General features: G+C 46.4%; 1 long non-coding RNA gene across 2 annotated transcripts in view; it reads left to right on the top strand.

Moving 5' to 3' along the window:
* The window catches only part of LOC125108485 (uncharacterized), a 69,503-nt gene that overhangs the window by 11,891 nt on the left and 37,908 nt on the right, over window positions 1-19,704 (top strand). For both annotated transcript variants that reach the window (XR_007129926.1, XR_007129925.1), the window contains exon 2: window positions 762-885. This is a non-coding gene — a long non-coding RNA (uncharacterized LOC125108485). The remainder of the gene's footprint in view (window positions 1-761; window positions 886-19,704) is intronic.

The following is a 19,704-nucleotide window of genomic DNA, read 5'->3' as shown; positions in this document are numbered from 1 at the left end:
AAGCATGAGGGGCGCCTGGGTGGCTCAGTGGGTTAAAGCCTCTGCCTTTGGCTTAGGTCATGATCTCAGGGTCCTGGGATCGAGCCCCACATCGGGCTCTCGGCTCAGCAGGGAGCCTGCTTCCCTTCCTCTCTCTCTGCCTGCCTCTCTGCCTACTTGTGATTTCTGTCTGTCAAACAAATAAATAAAATCTTAAAAAAAAAAGAATATTAAAGCATGAGAGATGATGTTCTAATGGGTCACAGATGAATTCCTATCCCGCTAATTTTTAATGATTATTTATTTTAAAATGGTATGTCAGAGGTATGGCCCAAGTTGAGGGTGACTCTTCCAATCTCTTATTCTTCCCCTGCTGGAAAGGGGTGGGGAAACAGTCATCCGGTTTCATTCTGGGTCCTCCAGCTGAGGTCCTTAGATGAGCAGCATTGGGCCTATACACTGCTGAGTAAGTGTGCAAACACTTTGTGCATGAGAGGGAATAGAAGGGGAGTGGGGCTCAGAGTGCTTTTTGAATTCCTGAAGGCGTCCAGCTCCAAAGAGCACGTTGACCTTAAACATAAAGGAGGTCTTCCTGATCTCCAGCATCTGAGGTCAAGTTAAAGCCCCTGTGAATTATATACTGTCCCTTCTCCTGGGTTTTTCCTCTGTGCATGGATCTCCCGTGGGGACCTTCGGGAAGGGTAGTTTTGGCCTCAAGAAGCAGCTTATCTGGGATCTGGGCATTTGAATGCAGAGTTATGACCATGTCCTCTTTTTTTCAGACATAGTTCCTGTGAGCATCAGCCCAGGGCCCAAGCTTGGGAGGCAAGTCTGTTGTAGAGAGCCTCCAGCCACTATGCCAAGAAGAGCCTCCATGTTTACCACTGACCATGAGCTCACCCATAGGTGAGTCAATTCCCAGCTCTGAGCACCTTGGGGACCTTGGACTGTGAGCTGAAGTGGGGGGATCACATGCTGTCAGGACAGGGTTCTCCAAAGGGGCCAAGCTCTTACACAGAAACCTTACCTCTTAGGAAATCTGGAGGTTGGCTCTCCAGGTCAGGCTCCCCCAGGGGAGCAAAGAATTAGGATGGAGCGCTGGGTTTCGGATTGATGGGTGGCCTGGGACTTATTGCCCATGATTCTCTTCTCCTGTTTATTCTGTCTCATCCAGAGCTGACGGAAGAGGTCTTGACAATCCATGGAATTTAGGGGAGCCTGACCGTGGCTACAACCCTAGTCTGTGGTGGTATACCCAAAGGAGCTCCCTGGGTCTTGTCCTCTCTCAGATATCCTCCCCGCTGCACCTCACCCTGGGATACTGCCCCACACCTGGTTCATCGCAGCCCCCTCCCTGCTGTGCACATAGAGGAGAGGGCCCCAAACTGGACATTGGGAGCCCTGAGTGCGAGTCTCACTTCTGCCAACAACAACCACTGTGTATTTTGGGGCAAGTCCCTTAACCTCTCTGGGTCTTAAATTCCTCAGCTATAGGAGGGAGATAATAATCCTATAAGGCCCTCAAGTGTTGCTTTGAGAATCAAGATAATGAGTGTGAAAATCTTTCATTTACTCTAAAGTGTGAGTAGCATTTATTATTATTTATATCCTGGAAACTCTTCCTTCCTTGGGGCCCTGCTAAGTGAACCTAAGAGTGAATGGTTAGTAATGAACTTTTAGTTTCTCCTCCCAGACCATTATTTGCACTTGTAACGGAGATGTTCCATGCTTGCATTCAGAGGAAAGAGTAGGAAATAAATTCGAGGTTCACAGACATGCTGGGGGAGAACATTCCCAAGCAGGAGGTCCTGCTTCCTTCATTGGACGCTCAGCAGACCTCACTATCTCTCCTCATGAAAGGATGGACATCAGTATCTGTGTAAGGGAAGTCTTTGCGCAGAAGGCTGAGGGGAGAAGAGTGTCCAAGGACAAACACTTGCTGGGGAAACAACTTCACAACATCCTCCATTTGACACTCACTTGGTAGCTAGCTGATGCGTCCATGAGACTGTTCTCAGCAGAACACACCACGACATTGGGAAGAGGAAAGGATTCTTTTCCCTGAATTCCTGTGTGAAAGGAGAGAAGAGGGCCAAAAAGTTTTGTAATGTTTGAAGGTCCCTTTCCTGGTGCAGGTGTTTGTCTGCATTCCAATAGGTCGGCGGCTACTTTCTCTCTTGCTCAATACTTCCTCCTGCATTCAATCCATGTTCTTGTTTCCCGTCCAGAGTTCCCCACTCCTTTTCCAGCAATTTCTGTTCTCTAGGCTCCCATCTCCTCCTCCTCCTCCCTCAAATACAGACCCAGGTTCATCTGAGACTTTCCCTGTTGACTTTAGCGCAGCCCCCCATCGCCTCTCCCAGTGTCTGGCTCGTGAATTCATTCTCCTTTCATTCTAACTCAATTCTAGACATCACCCTCCTGTTTCCCAACTCTCCGCAGGCTCCTCATTATCTATTGAATTAACTGCCATCCTCTAAGACTGGCCTTGGAGGCTGTCCTCCACCTAGTTCCCAGGGCAGCTGCTGGCACAGACCTGGGCCGCCACACCATCTCCCGTGGGTTGGCACAGCCTGTTCAGCACACAGAGCTCAGAAAGAGGCGTTTGGGGGCACCTGGGTGGCTCAGTGGGCTAAGCCTCTGCCTTCGGCTCAGGTAGTGATCTCAGGGATTGAGCCCCGCATTGGGCTCTCTGCTCAGTGGGGAGCCTGCTCCTCGTTGCCTGCCTGCCTCTTTGCTTACTTGTGATCTCTCTCTGTGTCAAATAAATAAATAAAATATTTTTTAAAGAGAAGAAAGAGGTGTTTGACCGCAGATATTGGCCCATCATTCCCGCTGGCCTAGGTGCCTTTCTCAGGCACCTGCTGGGCCCAAGCAGTCTTTTGGACCTCATCTACTTTTCCCTCACCCCTTCCTGCCCTGCTCCCTGGCCCAGTGCCCTACTCACGCCTCTCTTGAAAACCTCTCCATAGCCTGTCTCTGTACATTTGTTATACCATTCCTTCTACCCAAAGTTCTTTCATTTACCCCTCACAGTCCCCCCTCCCGCCCTCCAGGCCGTCTGAGTGACATTTCCTCATCAGCCAGGGCGCATGGATGGTGGCGGAGCTGGGTCAGCTGTTTACCGAGGGACCCAAGCTGCTGGCTGTGCCTTTAGATTTTTCCCCTTGGGCTCCTCAGACTCCCCAGGGAGGAATCTTCCAGCCTTTTGCCTGGAGGGTGGGGTCAGGCTGAGTGTGTGTTTAAGCCCCAAGCGGCAAGAAGGGCTGGGAGTCCTTAAGTGTAAAAACCAATGGTATCAGCCCTCCAGCCTTCTGTTTTCCATGCTGCACCCCACACTGCACTGTTACTGAGCCCCCCATCCCGAGACCCACTCCGTTACCCTCTCAAGGGAGTAAACCTGCAAACTTCTGCTGGGGCAAGATGGGGCAGGCACCCAGCAGGATGGAGTCAGAGCTGGCCTCAAGGGAACCAGAAAGTGCAGTAAACGCAGACACTCCGGGACTCCTCCCCAAGTGCAAAGGCTGCTTGCTAGGTGTTCGAAGTAATTTGCATATATTTACATATTTATGTTTATCTCTTGAACCACTCTTCTCCCAGCTCTCTGCTCTTATCCCCACCCACCTGACTGACTGACGGCCTGACCGCTGGTCCTGAGCCCTTGGGGCTCTTGCCTCCTCCTTTTGAGAAGTCCGTGATATGAAACATTCAACCTAGCTTTTTCCAAGTCAGGCTTGAGGTGGGGCTCAAAAGTCAGCCTGGTAGGTTATCCCTTATCTGTTTGCTTTCCTGCTTCCAGAATGTTAGTGCTGCCTCTTGGTCTGGCTGCTCCTGATCTATCACCCATATAAGATAACCCGAAGTGGCGGGGTTCCTGGGTGGCTCAGTGGGTTAAGCCTCTGCCTTCAGCTCAGGTCATGATCTCAGGGTCCTGGGATTGAGCCCCTCATCGGGCTCTCTGCTCAGCGGGGAGCCTGCTTCCCCTCTCTCTCTCTGCCTGCCTCTCTGCCTACTTGTGATCTCTCTCTCTGTCAAATAAATAAATAAAATATTTTAATAAAAAAAAAAGAAAGAAAGAACACCGAAGTGGTAAGTCTAGCACTTTTCTGAGTTCCATGCATTATGCTAGTCGATATGCTCAGGGGGTAGTGGGAACCCCCAAATGTGTAGCCAGTTGGTCAAAACGTGGGTGGTTGGGGGACCCCAGAAACTGCATCTGGCATGTGAAGCCAGGCAGTGTCGCTGGAGACTGTCCTTCCCACATGGAGTGTGCACTGATTCAGGGCAGTTAGTGTAATAACTGCATTGCTGTCCTACAGACAGGAGGGGCAAGCCGGAAGCCACACTCCCCCTCCCCCCGCCCTACCAGGATGCCTGGTAGCCAGAGTGCTGGGGATGAAGAGGTCACAGACCACAGACGGTCAAGTGAAGCTTTTCGGACTTTAGCTGCCCTTGTGACCAGGGCCTTCTCCTTCCACGGCCAACGTCAGAGTAATGGAGTGTGAGAGTTTCCCCAGGCCTCATAGGTCCAAATGAGGTTATATTTGTGACCTCACTTCTCAACATCTTCCCTACATCCAGCCCGCAAAGTGCCTGTGCCCATGGGAATTTCTGAGGGTGCCCAGGTTCCTCAAGTTTGCTCCTAAACAAGTCCGGTCCGATCTTTTCTGAGGTTGGCTGGACACCGCTGCTTCCCTGCGTTAACATCATTTTGCATCTACTCTGCTTGCCTTTCCACATGAATTGTACCATCCAAACTAGTTTTTCCTGGAGTCAGGTCAGGTTCAACCCACAGAAGGCACTGGAGGCAGAGGCTAGAGGAGGGTGAAGTCAGGGTATTTATTCCCTCTTCCCTCCTTACAGGGAGTTGGTTGATTCTTGTAAGAAAGGCTACAGCTGGCGTGGTTGGGGCGCCTGGGTAGCTCAGTGGGTTAAGCTGCTGCCTTAGGCTCAGGCCATGATCTCAGAGTCCTGAGATCATGTGGGGCTCCCAGCTCAGTGGGGAGTCTGCTTGTCCCTCTGCACCCTCCCACTTGTGTGTACTCTCTCTCAAATAAATAAATAAAACGTTAAGAAAGAAAGAGAGAGAGAGAGAGAGAAAAGAAGGAAGGAAGAAAGGGAGGAAGAAAGGGTACGGCTTTCATAGGGCAGCCCATATGCTAACTGCTCCCTCACTAGTCACCTGGCGGGGAGGAGGTAATAGCTTCACCACCCCTTGTGGGTTTCCCTTAACCCTGCCCACAGCGTTGTAAATAGTCCTTCTTCAGGCTCTCTTCAGATGGCCATGTTGGGAGGCCATTTGCTTCCTGTTGAGACCCTGACCACACACCTCACTGGTGTTTCTGCTAAATACACATCTTCAGCCCTTCCCCCGCAATGTCCAGGGACATCACCAAGGATCCTTCTCTGTCTGTATAGAGCTGCCCTCACCCTCGTGCCCCTCTGGCAATGCAGGAGAGAACATCTCTCCCTTCTCTGTGTCCCTCTGCAACAGGGTCTCAGAGATGTACTACCTGTGCCCCCAGTGGTTTCTAGAATTGTGAGGGAAACATCTCCTTCTGTTTGGTGTGCATGAGGCTGAAGGAGGAGTGTCGGGGTGGGAGGTGCTGAGCCGGAAGGAGCCAGGGAGCCGTGCTCTCACAGACAGGCACTGCATTCGGGGCTGGGGGCCAGGAGCTGGGAGCTGGCCCTGCTGCTAGATGGCTATGTGACCTTGAACAAGTCACTCTCACTTTCAGATTGGTTTCCTCTCCGGTATCACAGGCATTGCGCTTGGTGATTCTCAAACTGCTCTGGGTCACCAGCTTCCCCTTGGCCAGAATAACTCTTGTTTGATCTATTTTTAGAATCCGGGCTTTTTGTGAAGATTTCCTTTAAAGTATGATTCCACTGTTTTAAAACTGTTTGAAAGCAGCTGGACTAGAAGATTCTAAGGTCGCTTCTAGTCTCAACATTTTTAACATAAAATCACCCTTGTCTTCCTCAGCATTGTGCCAGGGAGGGTCTGGTTCCAAGATTTAATGGGAAACTAATGATTAAAGGCCCATCTCCTGCCAGGCTCTCTGCCACAGCAAATCTACCATGACTGGGTAAATGGTCTTGCTCCCTCCCCATCCATCCTCAGCACCTTCTCACTTACTTCTCACTTACTTCTGCCACTATTTCCAAGCGAGGGAAAGAAAGGGAAATTTTAAATCAATTGCATAAAATGCAAACCAACCTGGAGAACAAAAATGTGAAAAAAGATGGAAGTTTTAACAAATTGATCTCGGGAGCTTTGGGAAGCCTTGGGCTATAGCAGTGGAAGCTGGCAGCCCCTCGGTAGTCTGTCCCAGACATTAGGTGTTGGTGAGAATTACAGAGCAGTGTAATAGCTTGGGCTCTGGGGTCAAAAGGGTATGGGTCAAATTCCGATGCCACTGTTAAGTCATGGGTTGATTTTGAACCACTTACCTAACCATGCTGAACATTTTCTCATCTGTAAAATCAGAATAATAATTATATCTACTTTATAGAGTCATCATGAAGATTGATTGTGAGATAATACATGTGTGATGGTTAGCACAGTGCCTGGTACATAGAGAGTATCCAAGAAATCGGCTATTTATGGTTATTGTCATTAGAACTATTTCCCTTGGCTTCCAGGAAGCTCAGAGGTCAGAGCTCAATCAAGTGTGTAGCTGAGAATCCTCCTAAGCATCATTCTTTCCCCCTTGGCTCCCACGTCATAGCTTCTTTTTTTTTTTTTAATATTCTATTTATTTATTCGACACAGATATCACAAGTAGGCAGAGAGGCAGGCAGAGAGAAAAAGGGGGAAGCAGGCTCCCCGGTGAGCAGAGAGCCCGATGTGGGGCTCGATCCCAGGAACCTGGGATCATGACCTGAGCTGAAGGCAGAGGCTTAACCCACTGAGCCACTCAGGCGCACCACGTCATAGCTTCTTAGCATAGTTATCACTAATCGAATTCTTTGTATGTGCCAGAACTCAGAGGCACTACCCAATACCAAGCACAGTGCTGGGAATATATGTATATTGATATATGATGGTGGAGTAATTAAGTGACTTTATCCAATACTCCCAGCAACCCTGAGAAGTAGATAGCTTCATCTTAGAGGAGACATATTTTTGTCATCATCATGTAGCATGGGAGGCTGCTTCCTGACTGTGGGGCACCTGCTCTGACGAGAAGGTCCCACCCTGGGTGCCGAGAAGGTGGAAAGCTTCCCTTGACCTCTGGCAGCAGGAGCATGGACGTATGAACTAAAGACAACCAATCAGATTCTCACCTGAGACTTTTAGATCCAGACTCAGCAATGTAATCGGAATCCCTTCTGGCGGGGCTGACCGCTAGGGCACCCAGTGGCCTGTGGCATCAGTGGCACAGGCCTAGGGCCCAGCTACCTACAATTCATTTTGAAAGGGGGGAGAAGTATGGTAAATGACATTATATGATGTTAGTTTCACAACAAAGTTTCTGCATCTTGCCAGCCTCTCCAGCAAGAGGCTCTCTCTTCCCTCTCTCTTCCCTTTCCTTCTGTGGACTGTGAATTTCCTTATCATTCAGTCCACTTCCGTCACTCCCAAGGGGCTCCTCTCTCAGGATGCTTGCCCTCCATCTCCTCAGCAGCTGTCCAGGTAGCTCTGGTTGCCTCTAAGAAGATGAAGCAACAACTCTCCAGCTTTTCCGCCCCTCCCCGTCCCCACCTACCCCCACTTCTGCCCATTTTATGCTCAAACTATGCCAGTTCAGGGAAGTTGGTGCTCTTCTCCTCTTGCAAACAAAAACCCCAGGATGAGTCTTTCTGTCACAGACAGAGGTGCTGTGGTTGAGGGCTGACTCGTATGTTTTTCTTAAGGATTAAAGGCCTTTGGGCAAGCTGGCTTCAGTTGGCTTTCATGGATTTCTTTTTCATTCCCTTCTTGAACTCCTCCTTTGCACCCAGGGAGTGGTAGACTCCACGGGGATCCCAAAGGAAAAATATGTACTAAATATGAAAAAGATTATTGGGCTTGGAATTAGGAGGCCTGGGACTGAACCCTGGTGTGGCCACTCATTATCTGCCGGAACCTGGATAGGTTCCCTAACCTCTCGGATCATCAGTCACCTTCTCTGTAAAATGTGCCCCTCCATCCACATATTCTGAGGGTTCCTGGGAAGCTTAAGTAAGAGTGCATTTAAACGCTCATCAAAATCGCTCATTCTTGGGAGACATCCCATAGGTGTGTGTTTCTATCATTTGCAACACTGATGATGGAGCCCTAAAGGAAGATGCCCCCTGCCCAGTCTCCAGTCACCCTAAGTGGGGGCGGGGTTGGGGTGGCAGAAGCATTAAAAGTCAGGGCACCTGGCAATGTGGGAGAAATCACTTGTCATTGTGTTAAGTATTTATGTGAGTCGAATATCTTTTCATGTTCTTGGCAGGAATGCTTATAAAATAGAGCAGGGAGGGACCCTGAACAGCCAGCCTTGTCAGCAGAGGAGGGAGAGTGAGTGAAGGGAGGAGGGTGCCGGAAGAGAACGTGCTAGAAAGAAGAGCCGAAAACAGCCGTTACCCATAACTGAGTGTGGTCTAAATGGTCCTTGAGTCTAGTTTCCCTGTGGCCTTCAGGTGGGGTGGCAAACGCAGTGGAAGTATGGTGTGGGCCCCGTGGGTGCTGGAGTCAGGACCTGAGTCCCACTCTTGTGTCGAACATCAATGAGGTGAATGAACTGGGAGGGCCACCTCAGCTCTCAGAGCCTCCCCTTCCTGTATGGTGACAAAGGGGACAATACTTGTACTTGCCTCACTATGGTATAAACAATGAATAGGCAGTAGACTTTTTTTTAACAGTTTATTAAGTTAGAGTTCACATATCATACAATTCACACCTACCGGACTCACTATTTTCCTTGGAATAAGGGCATGCCTTTTTTCATGTCAAATGGCAGGAGCTGAGGAAGCTGAGCAGAGACATATGATGCCTCTTGGGGCCTCTTGGGTCCCTCCTGCCCACACTCTCTGACCACAAAGCCAGTCACACGGCTCTGTCAATATCAGTGGTGAGAGGTAGGATGCTCGGGCTAACGGGCAGGGCTGCAAAGCCACATGGCCAAGGGTGTGAGTGTAAAATTCTACAGCCAGAGGGATCTGAAAACTGGTGAGCAATGACGCATCCTATGACAGAGGACAAGAAATGCTTAGAAATGCAGGATGCATGGGTTTGGGTCCCCTGGGACCTCCCAGGAGCTTTTCATACGAAGACCAGCTTCTGCTCTAGCTTCCTGCTTCTGTGGGTCCCACTTTCTGGGTGGGGGACTGTGCTAGCCCAGCCTCTCACATAAGCTTTCTAGACCATAGTTCCTAGCTCCTTGCTCACCAGCTACCCTGCCGCCACTTCCTCTGTGGTTCTACCAAGAGAAGCAGGCCTTCCAAGGGGCTCAGGTCTCCTTCACGTGCAACAGGTTGTGGTCAGACCCCTTTGCTCCTGTTCCCAGGGGTCCAGCCAATTTTAGTCCCCTTCCTCCTGTTCAGTCTCCCAAAGACAACTTTGTCCCTGCGGCTTTCCCGTACAATAGGGCCTGATGGTACATCTGGCGGAGAGAAAAGACCCACAGAGCCAGGCCCTCAATTCACAGAGGAGTCTGTTTATCTTTGCTGGGGTAAGACAGAGGCTCCAGCAGTAAGAAGTCAGAAGTCAGATTAGCTTTTCCAAGGGTGACTTATCCTTAGTTGACATTCTCAGTAAATGTCCCTTACTAATTGCAATTGATTGAACTTAAAGCAAAATCCTAAAAGGTTTGGTCAACATTTTGGCATAAAGAAGCACTCCAATATTTCCAGTCTGCTTCGTCCGCTTTCTATAGTAATGTGAATGAGCATTTCCTTGGGTACAGCCCAGAGTTAGCAGCAATTATGAAAACTATGCAGAAGCTGATTAATTGAGGAGCTTGTCACTAAGAGCTGTCATCTCTCTGTCACCCTCTCCCTGTGGAGATTGTATCACTGTGGTTTTTGCAGGCTGATTTCCAAACATCCTCCTTTCAAGAAAGTGACAGAAAACAAGCCACAAGTGCCCTGTAAAGTTAAACAGTCACTTATCTTCTAACCCGGGAATTCTACTCCGGGGTGTTTTTACTCCAGCAAATGAAATTTCTACCCGCCCCCCACAAAGATTTGTACATCAATGTCCATAGAAGCTTTATCCTTTGAAAAAAAAAGGGGGGGGCGCGCCTGGGTGGCTCAGTGGTTTAAAGCCTCTGCCTTCGGCTCGGGTCAGGATCCCAGGGTCCTGGGATCAAGCCCCACATCAGGCTCTCTGCTCAGCGGGGAACCTGCTTCCTCCTCTCTCTCTCTCTGCCTGCCTCTCTGCCTGCTTGTGATCTCTGTCTGTCAAATAAATAAATAAAAATCTTTTTTTAAAAATTTGAAAAAAAAAAAAAGGGTGCCTGGGTGGCTCAGTGGGTTAAGCCTCTGCCTTCGGCTCAGGTCATGATCCCAGGTCCTGGGATTGAGTCCCATTTTGGGCTCCCTGCTCAGCAGGGAGCCTGCTTCATCCTCTCTCTCTCTCTCTGCCGGCCTCTCTGCCTACTTGTGATCTCTCTGTCAAATAAATAAATAAATAAAATCTTTAAAAAAAAAAAAAGATTGATTGATTTGCGGTGGGGAGGGGCAGAGGGAAAAGGATAGAGAATCTCAGGCAGACTGCCGGACGCCAGGCTCGATCCCATGACCCTGACATCATGACCTGAGCTGAAACCAAGTGTTAGATGCTTCATTGACTGAGCCACCCAGGCGCCCCAGCAGCTTTATTCTTAATAGACAACAACTGGGAGAACCCAAATGTCTATCAACAGCTGAATGGATAAACAGACCATAGAATACACATACATTGGAAAACTCTTCTGCAATAAAAAGGAAGGAGAGCCAAAATATGTGACAACACAGATGAAGCTCACAGATATTATGCCGCGTGAAGGAAACCAGACATGAAAGACTGTCCGTTGCGTGATTCCAGGATTATAACACTGTTTTAGTCAGTCTGGGCTGCCCTGGCAGAATACTATAGACTGGGTGACTTACAACAACAGAAATTTATTTCTTACAGTTCTAGAGGCTGGGAAGCCCAAGATCAAAGTGCCAGCAGATTCTGTGGTGTCTGGTGAGAGCCTCTATCCTGATTCATCTTTTTGCTGTGTCCTCACAGGACACAGGGGTGTGGAACTCTCTGGGATTCATTTTATAAGAGCACTAATCCCATTTGTGGGGGCTTCAATTCCTGAAGTCCCCACCTCCTAATACTCTGACATCAGGGGTTAAAGTTTTAACAAAAGGCATTTTGGAGGGACACAAACATTGAGTCCTCTCAGACACTCTGGAAAAGAGAAAACCAGTCAATAATGATAGAAGTCAGAGCAGGTGGAATTGATTGGAACAGAGCAAGAAGGAACTTTCTGGGTGAGAGAAATGTTTTCTATCTTCATTGGTGTGTGTATATGTCTATTTGTTAAAACTTATCAAACTCCGGGGCACCTGGGTGGCTCAGTGGGTTAAACCTCTGCCTTCAGCTCAGGTCATGATCCCAGAATCCTGGGATCGAGCCCCACATCAGGCTCTCTGCTCAGCGGGGAGCCTGCTTCCCCCCTCTCTCTGCCTGCCTCTCTGTCTACTTGTGATCTCTGTCTGTCAAACAAATAAACTCTTTAAAAAAAAAAAAATATCAAACTCCATTGTTAGATCTAAGCATTTCATTGTATATAAATTATACCTCAATAAAAATATGTATGTATTTAAAAACCAGCCTATTTCCTCAAGTGTTCCAAGAGAAAACTAAGGACATCTCTATCCTAAACGTTAACATCCATATCCCTAACGTTAATCCTAAAAATGTTAAAATGTAATTGGTGACATTAGAGCTGAAAAGGTGGTTGGCAACGGGGTCAACAGCCAACCGGCCATACTTTTACTTTGTGTCATCACTTAATTGTTGATGAAAAACAATTTCTGAAAATGAATGTGAGGCCTGCCCAATTAAGTTCTTAAAATAATTTTGCAAGTGGATCTCAGGTTCTGCCCAGTAAACTCCAAACATCATTACGGGCAGCTTTTATGTCAAGGTCCCATGATGCTCCCTTGCTGAGGAGCAGAGCTTGTCCAAGCCCTCCGACCTGTGACATATGGGTCAGACAGAGCACCTCTCCAGCCCAAGGAGAAACATGATTTTCTGAAGATTCCTGAGAGTTGGAAAATCCCGTTAGTAGGGGTGGCAGAAAGAGCTCTGGACTGGGGGGCCGGCATTCCTGGAATGAGACTTTGCACTTCCAACAACCTGCCCTGGCCAGCACACACATGGAGGGACCCACTGACCTTCAACCAGAGAGAAACAGTGCTGTGACCTTGGACAAGGCATTTGTTGCTTCTCTAATCTCTCCAGGGCCTCAGGACTCCTAGGACAGGACGTTCATTATGACTCCGCCTTGACCAAAATCTTTTATAATTCCCATGCTGCTGTCTCTGCCAGGAAATGCAAACATCTCCCTTGTGCTGAAGTCTGGTTTTGTTTGATATGGCCTGGGACTGAACCAGGCCATGAGTTTTCCCCGCTTGTTCAGTTAGACAAGATTTTAAATGCAGAGCTACACTGGAAAACACACACACACACACACACACTCATAGTGCAAGGGAAGCTGAGAGACCCTTCTCCCTCTTTGTCCAACTATCTTTGGAACGTGCTTCCTTTCCCGCTCTTCAGAGGCAGGGAGCCCTCTCTAGCCAGGGCAGCACTCAGTGCTCTCTGTTGCCAGTGGTCCCAGCCGGTCTCCTCACTCAGCCCCCTGGGATGGTCACAGACAATGCACTTCAAGGGATTGGTTGAGGGAGGGTAGCCTTGGTTCTTTTCTCCTGGTCACTGTCTTTGGGGTCTCGTGCAACATGCTTGGTGCAACAAGGCACTCAGAAAGGCATACCCGCACAACCACGTGGTACTGAGTGACCATTCCTTAAGTCATTCTCCAGCAAGGAGGTATGGAGCCACTATGTGCCAGACATCGTGCCGGCCACCAGGATAGGGCCATGAGCAAGATTACCATGTAGCACACAGGGCTCACCGCTCACACAGTGCTCACGGGCAGACAGAGAAGTCAGAAGGCAGTAGCAACAGAGTGATCCATCCCACCACAGAGGAAGTGTGGCAAGGGTGAGAGTGGGGACACTGATTCAGACTCAGAGGATTCAGGAAGTGCTTTCCCAGGGGGCCTGTGTTCTAAGCCGAGACTCTGACAATAAGGTGTTCAAGTACAGAAGGATGGGGAGGAAGGTATCTCAGAAAAAGGAAACAGCATGGGCCAAGACCCAGAGGCAAGAGAGAAATTGGTTCATTCAAGGACTGAAAAGGAATGTCTCCTATCTGGATGCTGAGAGCAGAAGGGGCAGAGAAGCACCTCAGCTGGCTGGTTTTCAGAGGCAGCAGACCTAGTAAGTCAAGAGCATGGACGGGCACGGGCATAAGGTTGCCTGGGATGCATCTTGGCGCTGCCACTCTTCGTTGTATGACCTTGGGAAAGTCATATGGTCTTCTCTACCTCAGTAGAATCATCATAGTGCTTACCTCTGTAGGAGGATGGAGACAGAGAGTGCACATAGCCAAGAACTACTGGCCGTGTGGGATAGGTTCATTCACATCAGCTATCACTGAGCTCCTAAACCCCTCTAGCAAGTCAGGAGAGGTTCCAGAATAGGGAGAAGGCTGTAATTACAGTAGGTCAACCAGCTGTTACCCTTAAAAGAAATGCTCAATATCAAATAAAAACAACGTCTGGCATCATAATCACCAGGATAACCACAGTTCTTGCTCAAATAGCATCTTAAAAATTGCCATGTAGGGAGCACCTGGTTGACTGTCCGTGGAGTGAGCGACAGATGATCTGAGGATTGTTGAGTTTAAGCCCCACGATGGATGTAGAGATTATTTAAAAAATATATTTTTTTAATCTTTCAAAAAGAAAAAATAAATAAAAATTGCAATGTCATGGCCACATGTTTGCTTTGTTGAAGTCTTAAAACGTAGACCGAAGGAAGCAGAATGTCTTCCTTTTTACAGAAAATGAAACGGAGGCTTTTTGCCTAGAAAGTCTGGGGCCTAGAAAGTCTGGGGCCTGGAATGGACCTGCTCCTTCTCGCAGCATCCCCTCCAGGGGAGCCCTTGTACAGTACCAGGTGGCTCCTGGCTCGCACATCCCGGCCAGGTGGGGAAATGGCCTGGGGAAGGGGTACAGAGGAGAGGGGCAAGGTGACACCTGCTGAGCCCCACCTGCCTGGGGGTTGCTCATAGAGCTGGCTTGGGGACCCAATGTTGGCTACACTCAGAAATAGGATATACTTAGAGGGGATGTGATTGTACTTTTAAAAAATTATTCCTAGTTTATCTGAAATTAAACCTTAACTAAGCATCTTGTATTTTATCTGACAGCCTAAAGGAGGAGAACCTGGCCTGAGGACTGTCTCAAGCCATAGCAAGGTCAGGAGAGACTGTGCCCCCCAGCCTGTCCTTTCCTAAATCCCCCATCATGTCATCTCTTATCTAGATTTTTTTTTTTGCCTAAAATCTTGAAAATATGCAAAATAAGCTGCTTCAGCTGATAAAAGACTATCGAAGCACCAGCATTTGATTTGCCCCAAGGTAGGATTAGGAACACTGACTGTGTTATGGGCTCTCGGTCCCAAGCCCAGGCCTGGGAGCTTACTGCAGAGTGATTTCCAAAGGGCAACGTCCAAGGCACTGAGGCATGCACATCAAAGAGTTTGGAAAAGCCAAAGACGGCACTTAGAGAGAGAATCAGGAGCTGATCTACCACGCTGACCAGATGGGAGAACCAGGAAAGATGAGAAAGTAGCAAATGGTTCCGGGACAACGGGGAAGTATGGACAAAGCGGGCCAGTGCTCAGCTGGATGTGTACCCTTCCTACAGTACATGCTGCTCAGCCGTAGGATGACCCTTCTCCTCGACCCACCTAAATGACATTATTGAGACAGCTGATAACTTTTCCTGATTAATCGTGCCTTTCTCAACTGAAAGCAAGACAAGAGAGCAGACGTAGCAAACATGGCTAGCAATTACTACTAGCTGGTAACTGTACTCTTTCCCATTGGCTTAGGATGCTGCGTCAGAATCATTCTCGCCATTCCACTCTGTGCTTACTAAGCCAGATAAAACCTCTGTTCTGTTCCTGCTTTACAGCTGCTTGTCCCGTTCCTATCTACTGCCCTGATCCCTGAAGAGTACTGTGCAAGAAGAGGACAAATTGAATGGTCCTATATTTATGAGGATTTTTATGATCTTTTTTTTTTTCTTTTGAACTAGTCAAGGGAGCTTGATGCTGCTGAGCAAATTTGCAAGTTGTTTTATTCTATTTCCTCTTCCCTGAAAGGGGAGCCCTGGAAGGAAGGCTTCACAGGCCTGAGACAGGTAATGGAGGCCCCAAGAGTGATCCTAGGAGAGCTTCTTATCTGTAGCCCAAGTTGCAGTGCTGGAAGGTAAAAGACAGACTTGTGTTTGCATGTCCAGCTTCTCTGGAAGTCAGAGGAAAGGTTACTGTGGCCATATCAGTCACACTGGGATATACCAGTCTGACTGAAATCCGACTTTGAGATGTTATGTACTGTCATGCCTAGACTCTCTGTCTAAATTGCTTCTGGTTTGTATTGCATATTTTATCTGTAGCATACTTATCACTGGTCAGAAAGCTTCCTGTCCACCTTTGATCTGAAGCACTAGAGTTCTGGAGAAAAATGAGGAAAGGGATGTTACTGTCTTCATTAACCCATTTAGTACTGGGCTTGATATGGAAAAGGTATTGGGTAGATGGTAGCAATGTTCACTCTTTTACATTAATTTGTGACAAGTAAACATGTTCAAATATTGTACCTAAATGAAAAGCATTAGAAGAAACAAATAGCAGTCACGCCTGCTACACACACCCAAGATTCCTATAGAAGGATTTTTAAAAGAAATAATAATTACTGGGGCGCCTGGATGGCTCAGTCAGTTAAGCTGCTGACTCTTGGTTTCGGCTCAGATCATGATCTCAGTGTTGTGAGATGGAGACCCCTGGTGGGCTCCATGCTCAGTAGGGAGTCTGCTTGAGATTCTCTCTCTCCCTCTCCCTCTACCCCTCCCCCTGCTCTCTCTCCCTCTAATATAAATAAATAAATAAGCCCCCCCCCCCCTTTTAAAGAAAGAAATAGTAATTATTGTCCAGAGTTTCTCCACCTTGGCACTTTTGACATTTTGGGCTGGACAATTCTTTGTTGTGGAGGGCTGTCTTTTGCACTAGTAGGATGTTTGGGGGCATCCCTGTCCTCCACCCACCACATACCATTTGCACCCCTTTCTCAATTATGACAACTAAAAATGTCTTGCCAGATGTCCCCTGGGGCAGGAAGGTGCAAAATTGCCTACAGTTGAGAGCAGCTGATCACTATCAAATCCTGTATGAGTTGTAACAGAAGGGAACAAATTTTATGGTCAACCACAACTATCTCATAAAGGAAGAAATCTGTTATGAAATAGGCCTGTTTGTTCAGCTCTGGTCACCTGATAGGTTTGGATATTTCAGGTCAGCTTGGAGCCGAATTTGTCAGCAGGCAGTCATCCAGAAAGGATTATTTCCAGCAGGGAGGCCGGGAGAGCCCTGCCAAGGCAGAGTACTCAGAAATGCTGGATGTAATATTTTTTAAAACATCTTTTTAAATGTAGGGTTAAAGAAGTGGAAAGTAAGAGAAATCTTCAGAGGCCCAAGATGAGAAAACCCAAATACAGAGAAGCAAATGTTAAAGTCAAAATTCACCCTGAAGATATCTGCCAATCCCTGGGGCCCTAGAGCTGGGTTTTGGTAGGTCTTGTGTACTGGGAACATGAGCCAAACTCTTACGTGGGATGGGATGTAGGATTAGAGCCCTTCTTCAAGCTCTGAAAAGTAACACTCTCGTTAGGTGAATTAGAAAAAAAGCTCCGACCCTTAAAGTTCTTAGACTTGGAGCTAAATGAAATTGAAAAAAAAAAAAAAAGATCTCCTTTGCTAATTCTTTTTTAAAATAGTATTTATGTATTTATATGAGAGAGAGAGAGAGAGAAAACATGAGCAGAAGGGACAGAGGGAGGGGGAGAGAGAATCTCAAGCAGACTCCATGCTGAGCGGGGAATCTGATGCAGGGCTTGATCTCACAACACTGAGATCACTATCTGAGCTGAAACCAAGAGTTGGGTGCTTAACAAACTGTGCCACCCAGGGATACCTCCTTTGCTAATTCTTGATCATAAGCCTGCTTACACATATTTTAGGGACTGGAATTTATACTTCTTATGTAACTCCAAACTCAAAGTGAAAAATTCAGTGTAAATTTTGTACCAGTTTGGTGGTATCCTGTAGGCACCTGACAGAAGAAATGCAAATCCTCTAGAGAAGAACAAAAACTAACTACATGTCAACAGATCCCCAAAGGTAAAGTGTCAAGAAATGTGAGACAAAAATAAATAAATCATAGCATATTTTAGAGACAAAGTCACCACCAGTTAGAATCAGAAGAAACAACAAACTGCAGAATTAGAACACCTGAAGCAACAAATACAGAATGACTAGATGCATAATATAAAACAAATATATTTATTATGTTTAAAGGAGTAAAAAGAGAATCTAGGAAGTGTTAAAGAGAAGTTAGAATCTATTAAAATCCACCAAGAAGAAAGGAAAAAATAGAAGTGCTCTTATTTATAGATAAGATATTTATGTATGTAGAAAATCCAAAGGAATCTTAAGACAAACCATCAGAATTAAATGCATTTATCAAGGATGAGGATACGAAGTTAACATACCAAAATCTACTGTACCCAGAATAACCAAAATAATCTTGAAAAAGAACAACAATTTTGGAGGTTTCACACTTCTCAATTTTAAAACTTACTACAAAGAGCAATAGTCAAAACAGTATGGAATGGGCACAAGGACAGATAAAGATCAATGGAATAGAATTAAGACTCCAGAAATAAATTCTCACATTTAGTGTCAATTGATTTTCAACAAGGGTACCAAAGCAATTCAATGGAGAAACAATAATCTTTTCAGGTAACTGTGTTGGGACAACTGGATATCCACATGGAAAAGAATCAAGCTGAACCATATCCATAATATACAAAGGGTAACTCAAAATGGATCAAAGACCTAAATATCAGAACTAAAAGTATAAGGCTCTTAGAAGAAAACATAGGTGTACATCTTTGTGACCTTGAATTAGATATGACAATTAAAAACACAAGAGACAAAACAAAAACTATACAAATTATACTTCATCAAAATTTCAAATTTTTGTACCTCAAAGAACATAATCAAGAAAGTAAAGACAATGATAGAATGAGAGAAAACTTTTGCAACTAATATATTTGATAAAGGGTTTTATCTATGATATATAAAGAACTCCCATAATTCAATATAATACAAGTAACCCATTTTTTTTAAAGATTTTATTTATTTATTTGACAGAGGTTACAAGTAGGCAAGAGAGGCAGGCAGGGAGAGAGAGGAGGAAGCAGGCTCTCCTCAGAGCAGAGAGCCCGATGTGGCCTGAGCTGAAAGCAGAGGCTTTAACCCACTGAGCCACCCAGGCGCCCCAGTAACCCAATTTTTTAAATGAGGAAATAATCTGATATACATTTCTCCAAAGAATATGTACAATGGCCAATAAGCACATGAAAAGATAGTCAACATCATTAGCCATTAAGGAAATGTAAAACAATGCATGTATGTTCACCTAATTGATGACAAAGGTGAGACCAGCAAACAGTGGGGAAAGGAAAAGATATTCTTTTCTAGGGCAATTGAATAGCCAAAGGGACAAAATAAATCTTGATCCCTACCTCACATTATTCACAAATTAATTCTAGTTGGACTGTAGGTCTAAATGGAAACAATTTTTTTAAATCATTTATTTATTATTTTGGGGGGAGGGGCAAAGGGAGAGGGAGAAAGAGAATCTTAAGCAAGTTCCACACCCAGTGCAGAGCCCAATGTTGTGCTTGATCTCACAACCCTGAGATCAACACCTAAGCTGAAATTAAGGGTCATACTTTTAACCAACTGAGCCAACCAGGTGCCCTAAAAATCTTTTAGAATAGGACTTGGGGTAGGCAAATATGTCTTACCAGGACACAAAAATAATTATTCATAAAGGGGAAAATGATAAACTGGAGTACCTTAACCTCAAAAACGTCCTTTCATGAAAGGCACTGTTAATATTGTGAAAGATAAACACAAACTGGAAGAAGATATTTACAATATAGGACTCACACAACAGATACACTATTTATAGCCTCCTTCAAGAAATTACCCACCGCTGAGCTGTGAAGAGTGTGGTTAACTCACAACCTCCTACTATTAGCTTCTTTAGGTCCACACTAACTTTCAAGCCAAGAACCATGCCAGTGGTCCTTGACCAAGGATTAAGAAAGGCAATAATGACCAAGCATGTTTCCTGTGGAGTGTTCCCCAGCCAATGATAAACAAGGTAGTGGTACAAGAGCCTAGATATTTCCACCCCCACTCTTGGTGAGACTCCTCTAATGGGTAGCCTTTGCTCTAGATCTCCCTATTGGGCTGTCATATACCTTTAAGTCTGCACTGTAGTCCCTATGCAATCCTGCTTCCTTTCCTTTTCTTTCTTTTACCTTTTCTTTCATAGGTGTTTCTCCACAT

Source organism: Lutra lutra, chromosome 9 (assembly GCF_902655055.1).
Source record: "Lutra lutra chromosome 9, mLutLut1.2, whole genome shotgun sequence".
NCBI lineage: Eukaryota > Metazoa > Chordata > Mammalia > Carnivora > Mustelidae > Lutra > Lutra lutra.
Note: the sequence above shows the minus strand (reverse complement) of the source record. Positions and strands in the feature narration are given on the sequence as shown.